At 52.7% G+C, this 12443-nt stretch overlaps 1 protein-coding gene across 1 annotated transcript in view; it reads left to right on the forward strand.

The window, feature by feature from the left end:
- The window catches only part of PLCB3 (phospholipase C beta 3), a 585337-nt gene that overhangs the window by 312777 nt on the left and 260117 nt on the right, over positions 1–12443 (forward strand). The window lies entirely within an intron of this gene.

Consider the following 12443-nt stretch of genomic DNA (forward strand, 5'->3'; position numbering starts at 1 on the left):
AAGCTATCCCATACTACATCTGCCGATGTGGAGTATCTATTAATATCCCAAAAATTCCTTATCCAGATTTTCATGCTTATAATGTATTCCTCCTCCTTTAATAGCCCTCTTTCAAACGTCCAGGTAGAGTTTAATCCCTCTTTGATTTGAGCAGTTCTTAAACTTAGAACCAGGGGGTTGTGATCCGACACAATCCTAGGGAGACGATCTATACTTGAGATACCGACAAGAGAGCTAGAAATAAGGAAGTAATCCAGTCTAGCTATCGACTTATGTGGTGCAGAATAAAATGTACTACCTGACCCCATTGGATTTTTTTCCGCCCACATGTCACTTAGTGCATTGTGTCTAGCAAGATTTTGTAATGATCTGTATACCTTTTTCTTCCTCCCCTTGTAACTCTCCCCCTGCTCAAACAAACCATTTAACCCGTTGATGTTAAAATCACCACAACATATCACAGGCTCTGGCCACATTGCTAGTTCTCTATCTGCAAATTCAAAAACATCCGGATCGTCCTCGTTTGAACCATACACAGAGATGATTGTAAATCGAGATATGTTCAATTCCATTTCAATCATCACCCACCTCCCTTCGCTATCCTCCTTTTTCCTTTTGACTATTGTGCAGCCTTTCCTTGCCAGCACTGCAACCCCCCTACACCTTTCTATCTGGCCTGTATAAGCTAAAACATCATACCCCATTTGCTCCAGCAGATAGATCTCATTAACGGCTATGTGTGTTTCTTGCAGACAGACAATGTCAATTTTCCAGAATCGCAGTAAAGCTCCCAATTTTTGTCTTTTTTCTCTATTGTTCAGACCACATATATTCAGCGTAATTATCTTAGTCTCCATCTACCGTGTTTTTTTTCCCCCCCCCTTCCTTTTTTCCCAGCTTTCCCCTCACATTACTTCCGCATTTCCCTCTTGAGAGCGTGATAACTTTTATTACTCTGTACTGTATTTTTATTCCAAACAAAAAACGTGCCCCCCCTCCACCCCCCCCTTCTGTACCCCCCCTCCCCTGCAGCACCCCCCCCCCCCTGTGACAGGCAAATAGGTCAGAACTGACCTATGCGTGCCCACTGCGCGTTGTAGTGTCGCCCCCTCTCCTCCCCTACCCTGCCGGCAAAGAAAAATCCAATCCCAAAACAATCCCAACACGATCCCAAAAACAACTCCTATTCTTCCTAGTCTACACATTGTTTACCAATTTACCCATTTTATCTAGACAATACTATTTTCTCCCTAATTTCATTTCCACTGCATTTCTTTTCTTTTTAACCATTTCACCTTTTCACCCCTCCCAGCTCCACCTTTACCCTTTACCCTTCATCTCTTTCAGCTCTTCTAGATATTCTCCCGCCTTGATCTCTGAAAAGAACATCCTGACTCTGCCCCCAACAATGACTTTTAGTTTTGCCGGGAACATTAAGTAGGCTTCAGCGCCTTGACTCTGAAATGCTGCAATCATTTGCCTAAGTCTCCACCTCCTCTCCACCGTGACGTGGCAAAAATCCGGTCTTGCAAAAAATGTAATTCCATCCACCGTCTTTTTGGAGTCAGGTCTGGCCTTATCCATCAGTTCTTGTCTCGCCAGAAAGTTCCCAAAGAACACTAACATCGCTCTTGGAAGTGAGCGATCCCCTCTTTTTTTCCCCTTTGTCGTGAGTGGAAACCTATGTGCTCTTTGCACCTCTTGTTCCCATTGCCATGGGGTCTCCGGGAAGGCCCCTTTTAGCAGCTTTATCACAAAACCTCTGGGATCTTGTCCCTCTGTCCCTTCTTCTATTCCAAGAAGGCGTGCGTTATTTCGCCTTTGGCGATTCTCCAAATCCTCAACCTTCCATTGCAGATCCTCCATCACCTTTGATTGCTCTTCTCTACTAGTCTGCCAGTCCGTCACCTCCTCCTCAATCCTGCCAGTTCTTTCTTCCACTTCGGTAACTCTTTCGTTCACTTCCTCATATTTTTTATTTATTCTCCTAATGGAGGCTTGAATTTTCTTCGTATCATGCCTGGCTCTTCTACTCTCTGCTCTGGCTTCCATTTGGATTTGTTTTAAAGTTGAAAATATTAAGTCTAATTTCCCATCCTCACTCTGGGGGTCTTGCCCATCCTCCTTGTAAAGATTTGAGGTAGCAGAATAATCCCACATCAGTTTTTTATGCGTTGTTGCGGGGGATCCTGCTCTCTTACTAGCCGGTCTGCGTTTTTTCAATGTGCCTTTTTCTTTGGAGCCCCCTGAATCATCCGTGCTGGAGAATGAGTCTCCCGTTTCACCCTCCTCCTCACTGCTAGTGATAACGGAGTCTGAGCCTTCAGGAACAGAAAAGAATTCTCTTTCCCCCTCTGCTCCCTCTGTACTTTCTGTGCTCTCTGTATAACCACCACCCAGCTGCTCCTTTTGCCCTTGTCCATGCGGTAATCCTGCCTCCACCGCTTGAAGCGCATCTAGTAGCGGGTCTATGGTTATCGCTTCAGCTTCAGTCTCCCTTTTTGAAGCTCTCACCTCTTTCTCCCCAAACGTCCGCCCAGCCTCCTCTCTGGCAGTAGCTGACTCCTTCGCAGCTTGTCCCGCAGCTTGTCCCGCAGTAAGCGTAGGCTCCGCCTGCTCTGCTCGCGTCGGCTGCCTGTCAACGCCTATGCTTGCGTCCTCGAGGACGCTGCCTCCAAGTCCGCCCGCCAGAGATTTCTCCGAACACAAGGCTGTCTCTACATCCTCCGTTAGGGGCGGCGGGGGTACCTTACTGTTGAAGACCTCGATTACTGATGGTTGACGGAGAGACGTATCGCCCTTCTTTCTCTCCATGGTGAGTTTTCCCGCTTGGCCAGGCAACACGCTGTGACTACCGCTGCGCGTGTCAGTCAGATTCTTGCCTCTGTCTTTCTCGGCAGCCTTCTCTATTTTGCGCTGCTGTGCTTTGGCCGCCGTCGAGATTGTGGGTGTGGAGCGTTTGCTGGGTGGGGGCATCTTGGTCTTTGGTATCGTGCCAGTCCTTCCCGAATCCTTCAGGGCTAACTCTTTTGCCGGTCCTGTACTTAGAGCCATTGCTTGTTTGTCTTTTGCCCGGTTTGCCATAATAGGAGGGCAGGCCTTTCGGAGCTCTTTAAAAAGTACTTTCCAATGCAGTAACCTTTTTTTAAGGTAATAAAATACACCGCTATTCCCTTCCCGCATCTGACGGCGTAGCCACCACTGCATGCTCTTTTTTAGCAGCCGATCAGGGTCCTGTTATCTCCATGGGTCAGAGAGGGGTCTGGATGCGACTTGCACCTACAGCGCTACAGCGGCCATCTTGCCCCCTCTCTTCATTGTAGATGTTTGCGGATTTTTTTTATTGGAGGTCAAACTCTTCCTTGAAGACCCCTTATGACTTCAGCTCAGTCAGATTTAGAAGTTTTCCTATTTCAGTGTCTCAAGCTAGTCCCACCTCTTGAAATCCTCTTGTCGGTTCACTCGTTTTTTAATTGATCGTACTCACAGTGGGGTGGGTTGCAGCTGTCAATTTATTTTTTCCAATCTTTGATTAGTAATGGCACCTGTCATACTGTATACAGTTCATAATGAAAACCGTTGGGCATTATGCCATAATAAACTTAAACGAGTCTTCTTAGCTTACAGAAATTCACAATGAGTTTTGCAGACACTGGGCCCAATTCACAAAAATTTGACCCAAAAACCTATGTACGTCCGAAAAAGCGACGCTGATGCCCAACATGTATCCGCCAAAGTATACCTGTCTTGTGTAAATGGTTGTACTGTTGTATAATTGTAGAGCACCACTGCGTAAAATTGTATAGTAGTAAATTCCAAGGGAGCGGGAGGAGGAAGGTTTGTCCTTAAAGTATAACACCCACAAACTTGTGAGTTGTTAGCAGGCATGCAACACCCATTGGACTAAAAGGGCTTCAGCCCTCCCCGTCGTGTGTCTCAGCCTAGGCTGCTGCTGCTCGAGCTGCTGGGGGCTCAGCTGGGCAGTGTCTGGGGTTTTATCTCCGGTACACCCGAGTTTTTCACAGGTCTTTAAACACCATTTGCATATTTACATACCTTTGTAAACTGGTTACTGAGGCTTATTTTTTTTTTTCTGGTTCCAGTATCCCCTGGGCCCCACTCTGCCTATTCCTTACATTTGTACTTTACATTTACTGCCGTAGTGCGAGAATGCATTTCATGACAAGGAATATATAGTAGGGTTACCAAAAGAAGAATTACAGCAATGTGTTTGTTTAAAGAGCCTACAAAGGGCCTTGTTTTAAGACTAAATAGGGTTATAAGTAAAACCGTATGTATTCATGTGTAATGTAACTTTACTGTTTTTGTTTCCTTTAATTATCAGTCATGGATAATTTAGGCAGTCCTAGAACACAATTAAAAATGCTTTCTATTTATATTTGCTGTTCCAAGTATGCACAGATAAGTGCTGAAAATAGGCTTTCGGTGACTGCTTATTTTTGTACAGTGTGGGACATCAATATAAGGAGCTGGCAACCCTAATCCCAAGACTGGAAGTTTGTTGCAGGATGAGCACAATATTTATTTTCGTAACCCTCGATTCCTGCACCCTGAATAATGCCATAATAGCAATAGTTTTACTTCTATCTGAAACCCTACGCCAGCCCTCAATAACATTGTGAGTTACTTCAAATGTCTGGGAATGCACCCTGCATTCAGACAACTCACTCTCGCCCTTCACTTTCACACTCACGGCGATCACAGTGTACTCACACTGATCACCATGCACTCAGACCATTCACCCGCTGACCCTGGACTCACAGTGATCACACTGCACTTATGCCACTCGCCATGAACTCACTCTGCTCTCCCTCCACTTACCCTGCGGTCACCTGACCACACCGCTCACTCTGCACTCACAGTTATCACTCTGCACTCACAATGCACTTACTTACCCTGTAGTCACACGAGCACACTACACACCCTGCACTTGTGACACTTCACTCACCTGTCCCCCTCATTGCTCACTCTGCAACCTCACTCAAACAAGCCCATCACTAACCACACATTAATTCGTCCTACTCTGCACTTATATCCCCACCCACATTCATATGGTCACCTCACTCACCCTGCAGTCACTCCTTTCACTCTACTCTCACACTGTCGCATCACTCACCGTGCACTCACAAGGGCATTCCTGTCACCCACACAGCGCAGAGGGCTAAATGTGCCAGCTACAAAGAATGTGTACAATGCAGACCACAGATCTGAGTTTGAGTAAACTACGAGTAGCCCTATAAAAAAATGAAATGTTTGTCAGAAAGGGGCTATAGAGAAATGAGGTGCATTGTTGGCGAGTGGTAGTGAGGGGATTCATGGAGAAGGAGGAAATGGTGTAGGGGGTGACAAAAAAGACTGTTGTACCGTGTCTCCCCCACCCCCCTGAAGTTTGGCTGTAGTTGCCTGGTTGTTGACATTCACAAAACTCCTCTCTGACCTTTTCCATCCAGTATAAAGTTGGGGATTTACTCCAGCAAAAGGCTGGGGAAATCCCCTTCTCTTGATGGGAAGGAAAGTGAAACACCTCCAGACTTTTAGAGTTTCATTGGACTTCGCGGTGTCTTCACATTGAGATGGTAAACATGTGAACCTCCAACTGGCACAGCTTTCCAGTTTTACTGTTGCGAATGCTTGCGAACGTTTAAAGTTACACAAGCACATCCATGTGACTCTTAGAGTATTTCCATTGTATCTCTTCCTTGAGTGACTTTACTACTTGTACATTTGCAATTTTTCTTTCTGTTTGTATCTCTTTCTTCTGTGACTTTACAACTTGTACATTTGCATTTTTTTTCTGTTTGTATCTCCTCCTTGTGTGACCTTACATCTTGTACATTTGCAATTTTTTTCTGTTTGTATCCTGTATGTAACGCAAGTAATCCTAAATCCTTATGTTCTGCAACTGGTTCTTATGTACACCTTCGGGTAAAGTTCGCGCTATAGAAAATCGCATTAAATAAAATAAATAAAATAAAGATGTAAACTTTTCGTGAATTAGGCTCCCTTGTCGTTTATTAGGTCTCGTGACCTATCAATGCGCATGCGCATTGAGAGAAGTGAGACTATAGGGCTTTAAACAAAGCTTACCTAACTGTGGCGATTTGCTGCTGTGCCTGTGGCTTTTAGGTCAATGCGCAAGCGCATTGACCTAAAATGCGCGTGCACATCACCAAATCGCCGTCTGTTCCCTCAGCCGCATTCCTCCCACACCTTTTGAAGTGAAGCTTAGCTTCACTTCAAAGGCCCCGGCTGCTTCACACCCTCATGCCGCTCTCCCCGCTCCGCCCCCTCCCCTGCCCGCCGTGTGCATTTCTCCTCCCCCCCCTCCCCACAGCAATGCCCTCCGTCTTGTTTCCTTTCTTGTTTCTCTGGGAACTTTGCACTCCGATGACGCTGAATGGAGTGTGTTTACATGCTCAAGGCAGGCTGGGCTCACCGGTGGTCCTACACACAGCAGCAGCTGGCTTTTGTGTGTGCCTCTATCAGTCTCTTTTCTTTGCCTATTGCTAACCTTACTTTCTTATCCAGAAAGCCAATCTTTTTGGTTGCAAACTGTTCTGTGCCACAAATAAGGTTACCAGCCGTTCATTTGTGCCGATCACCATCTCTCTTACTCCTGATATTTTCTACTACAGTTAGTTATCGGGCATGGAGATTAGCCTATTATTTTTTACATATTGGCACACGAAAACTACAACTCCCAGAAGACACTCGTTTGTTAAATCAAAGCTCAGTTCTACAAACCTGGTGTTCAGTGCACATACATGCAAAACCTGGCAACTTTGTAGTAAGCCACCAAAATCTCAGAGCCACGGCAATTCAAGCTCCGTGCATGCATGCAGACTGAGGAGGGTGCAGGGCCTGTACTTTGCTCCCACCTGCAGCCCGAGGTATCTTCTCACGTGCTGCTTAAACTCTGTCTTTTTCTGCAGTACAAGCAATGTGCCCACCACAGGCTGCGTCCAGTAGCAGAGGTCGTTACCAGTTAGCAAAGGACTTCCTGATCAGTGATTGTCAGCAAAGCCCAAAGCTATAATGCAGGGCCCTGGATGCTTTTTGAAATGGGATTTCTCCGTCGTGAAGATGCGCATTGTCTGCTTCAGCCACCTTACACCTGCTGCCAGGGTGGTGTACTGGAGCTCGAAGCCATCTCCTCTGCGTTCGGCCCCGTTCTGATTACCTCTGAGTCCTCCACATCACCTGTTCTTTCACTTTCGCTTTCTCGTTATATGCCCATATACATCTCCCATCACACTCACCCTCACTCACCCTCACCCTCACTCACCCTCACCCTCACTCAACTCACCCTCACCCTCGCTCACCCTCACCTTCACCCACCCTCACCCACACCCACCCACACCCACCCTCACTCACCCTCAACCCCTCACCCTCACTCACCCTCACTCACCCTCACTCACCCTCACTCACCCTCACTCACCCTCACTCACCCTCACCCTCACTCACCCTCACTCACCCTCAACCCCTCACCCTCACCCTCCCTCATTCACCCTCAACTCACTCACCTCACCCTCACTCACCCTCATTCACCCTCACCCTCACTCACCCTCACCCTCACTCACCCTCACTCACCCTCAACCCCTCACCCTCACTCACCCTCAACCCCTCACCCTTACCACCCTCACTCTTACTCACCCTCACTCACCCTCACTCACCCTCACTCACCCTCACTCACCCTCACTCACCCTCACTCACCCTCACCCTCACTCACCCTCAACCCCTCACCCTCACTCACCGTCACCCTCACTCACCCTCAAACCCTCACCTCACTCACCCTCACCCACCCTCAACCCCTCACCCCTCCCTCAACCCCTCACCCTCACTCACCCTCACCCTCACTCACCCTCAACCCCTCACTCACCCTCACCCTCACTCACCCTCACCCTCACTCACCTCACCCTCACTCACCCTCACTCACCCTCAACCCCTCACCCTCACCCTCACTCACCCTCACTCACCCTCACCCTCACTCACCCCAACCCCTCACCCTCACTCACCCTCCCCACCCTCAACCCCTCACCCTCACTCACCCTCAACCCCTCACCCTCACTCACCCTCACCCTCACTCACCCTCAACCCCTCACCCTCACTCACCCTCACTCACCCTCACTCACCCTCACTCACCCTCACCCACCCTCACCACCCTCACCCTCACCCTCACTCACCTCACTCACCCTCACCCTCACTCACCCTCACTCACCCTCACCCTCACTCACCCTCACCCTCACTCACCCTCAACCCTCACCCTCACTCACACTCACCCTCACTCACCCTCAACCCCTCACCCTCACTCACACTCACTCACCCTCAACCCCTCACCCTCACTCACCCTCCCTCACCCTCCACCCACCCTCACCCACCCTCACCCTCACCCACCCTCACCCTCACCCACCCTCACCCTCACCCACCCTCACCCTCACTCACCTTCACTCACCCTCACTCACCCTCACCCTCACTCACCCTCACCCTCACTCACCCTCACTCACCCTCAACCCCTCACCCTCACTCACTCACCCTCACTCACCCTCACTCACCCTCACCCCCACCCTCACTCACCCTCACCCTCACTCACCTTCACTCACCTCACTCACCCTCACCCTCACTCACCCTCACCCTCACTCACCCCCTCACCCTCACTCAACCTCAACCCCTCACCCTCACTCACCCCCACACCTCACTCACCCTCAACCCCTCACCCTCACTCACCCTCAACCCTCACCCTCAACCCCTCACCCTCAACCCCTCACTCACCCTCACTCTCACCCACCCTCACTCACACTCAACCCCTCACCCTCACCCACCCTCACCCTCACTCACCCTCACCCTCACTCACCCTCAACCCCTCACCCCTCACCCTCACTCACCCTCACCCTCACTCACCCTCATTCACCCTCACCCTCACTCACCCTCACTCACCCTCAACCCCTCACCCTCACCCTTACTCAGCCTCACTCACCCTCACCCTCACCTCACCCTCAACCCCTCACCCTCCACTCACCCTCACTCACCCTCAACCCCTCACCCTCACTCACCCTCCTCACCCTCACTCACCCTCTCTCACCCTCACTCACCCTCACTCACCCTCACCCCCTCACCCTCACCCTCACTCACCCTCAACCCTCACTCACCCTCACTCACCCTCACCCTCACTCACCCTCACTCACCCTCACCCTCACTCACCCTCACCCTCACTCACCCTCACCCTCACTCACCCCTCACCCTCACTCACCCTCACTCACCCTCACCTTCACTCACCCTCACTCACCCTCACCCTCACTCACCCTCACTCACCCTCACCCTCACTCACCCCAACCCCTCACCCTCACTCACTCACCCTCACTCACCCTCAACCCCTCACCCTCACTCACCCTCACTCACCCTCAACCCCTCACCCTCACCCTCACTCACCCTCACCCTCACTCACCCTCACCCTCACTCACCCTCAACCCCTCACCCTCACCCTCACTCACCCTCACGCACCCTCACCCTCACTCACCCTCAACCCCTCACCCTCACTCACCCGCACCCTCACTCACCCTCACCCTCACTCACCCTCAACCCCTCACCCTCACCCTCACTCACCCTCACTCACCCTCACCCTCACTCACCTCACCCTCAACCCTCACTCACCCTCACCCACCCTCAACCCCTCACCCTCACTCACCCTCAACCCCTCACCCTCACTCACCCTCACCCTCACTCACCCTCAACCCTCACCCTCACTCACCCTCACTCACCCTCACTCACCCTCACTCACCCTCACCCACCCTCACCCACCCTCACCCTCACCCTCACTCACCTCTCACCTCACCATCACCCTCACTCACCCTCACGCACCCTCACCCTCACTCACCCTCACCCTCACTCACCCTCAACCCCTCACCCTCACTCACACTCACCCTCACTCACCCTCAACCCCTCACCCTCACTCACACTCACTCACCCTCATCCCCTCACCCTCACTCACCCTCCCTCACCCTCACCACCCTCACCCACCCTCACCCACCCTCACCCTCACCCACCCTCACCCTCACCCACCCTCACCCTCACTCACCTTCACTCACCCTCACTCACCCTCACCCTCACACCCCCTCACCCTCACTCACCCTCACTCACCCTCAACCCTCACTCTCCACTCACCCTCACTCACCCTCACTCACCCTCAACCCCTCACCCTCACTCACCCTCACCCTCACTCACCTTCACTCACCTCACTCACCCTCACCCTCACTCACCCTCACCCTCACTCACCCTCACCCTCACTCAACCTCAACCCCCTCACCCTCACTCACCCCCACCCTCACTCACCCTCAACCCCTCACCCTCACTCACCCTCAACCCCTCACCCTCAACCCCTCACCCTCAACCCCTCACTCACCCTCACTCTCACCCACCCTCACTCACCCTCAACCCCTCACCCTCACCCACCCTCACCCTCACTCACCCTCACCCTCACTCACCCTCACCCCTCACCCTCACCCTCACTCACCCTCACCCTCACTCACCCTCATTCACCCTCACCCTCACTCACCCTCACTCCACCCTCAACCCCTCACCCTCACCCTTACTCAGCCTCACTCACCCTCACCCTCACTCACCCTCAACCCCTCACCCTCACTCACCCTCACCCTCACCCTCAACCCCTCACCCTCACTCACCCTCACTCACCCTCACTCACCCTCACTCACCCTCACTCACCCCTCACTCACCCTCACCCACCCTCACCCTCACCCTCACTCACCCTCACCCTCACTCACCCTCACTCACCCTCACCCTCACTCACCCTCACTCACCCTCACCCTCACTCACCCTCACCCTCACTCACCCTCACCCTCACTCACCCCTCTCCCTCACTCACCCTCACTCACCCTCACCTTCACTCACCCTCACTCACCCTCACCCTCACTCACCCTCACTCACCCTCACCCTCACTCACCCTCAACCCCTCACCCTCACTCACTCACCCTCACTCACCCTCAACCCCTCACCCTCACTCACCCTCACTCACCCTCAACCCCTCACCCTCACCCTCACTCACCCTCACCCTCACTCACCCTCACCCTCACTCACCCTCACCCTCACTCACCCTCAACCCCTCAACCCCTCACCCTCACTCACTCACCCTCACTCACTCACCCTCACTCACCCTCACTCACCCTCACCCTCACTCACCCTCACCCACCCTCACCCTCACTCACCTTCACTCACCCTCACTCACCCTCACTCACCCTCACCCTCACTCACCTCACCCTCACTCACCCTCACACTCACCCTCACTCACCCTCACTCACCCTCACACTCACCCTCACTCACCCTCAACCCCTCACCCTCACTCACCCTCACTCACCCTCACTCACCCTCAACCCCTCACCCTCACTCACCCTCACCCTCACTCACCCTCACTCACCTTCACTCACCCTCACTCACCCTCACCCTCACTCACCCTCACCCTCACTCACCCTCACTCACCCCTCACCCTCACTCACCCTCACCCCTCACCCTCACTCACCCTCAACCCTCACCCTCACTCACCCCCACCCACCCTCACTCACCCTCAACCCCTCACCCTCACTCACCCTCAACCCCTCACCCTCAACCCCTCACCCTCAACCCCTCACTCACCCTCACTCTCACTCACCCTCACTCTCACTCACCCTCACTCTCACTCACCCTCACTCACCCTCAACCCCTCACCCTCACCCACCCTCACCCTCACTCACCCTCACTCACCCTCAACCCCTCACCCTCACTCACCCTCACCCTCACTCACCCTCATTCACCCTCACCCTCACTCACCCTCACTCACCCTCAACCCCTCACCCTCACCCTTACTCAGCCTCACTCACCCTCACCCTCACTCACCCTCAACCCCTCACCCTCACTCACCCTCACTCACCCTCAACCCTCACCCTCACTCACCCTCACTCACCCTCACTCACCCTCACCCACCCTCACCCCTCACTCACCCTCACCCTCACTCACCCTCACTCACCCTCACTCACCCTCACCCTCACTCACCCTCACTCACCCTCACCCTCACTCACCCTCACCCTCACTCACCCTCACCCTCACCCTCACTCACCCTCACTCACCCTCACCCTCCCTCACCCCTCACTCACCCTCACTCACCCTCACCCTCACTCACCCTCACCCTCACTCACCCTCACCCTCACTCACCCTCACTCACCCTCAACCCCTCACCCTCACTCACCCTCACCCTCACTCACCCTCAACCCCTCACCCTCACTCACCCTCACCCTCCCTCAACCCCTCACCCTCACTCACCCTCATCCCCTCCACCTCACTCACCCACACCCCTCACCCTCACCTCACCCTCACTCACCCTCACCCTCACTCACCCTCACCCTCACTCACCCTCACCCTCACTCACCCTCAACCCCTCA

The sequence above is a fragment of the Lissotriton helveticus genome, chromosome 9 (assembly GCF_964261635.1).
Source record: "Lissotriton helveticus chromosome 9, aLisHel1.1, whole genome shotgun sequence".
NCBI classification, from domain to species: domain Eukaryota; kingdom Metazoa; phylum Chordata; class Amphibia; order Caudata; family Salamandridae; genus Lissotriton; species Lissotriton helveticus.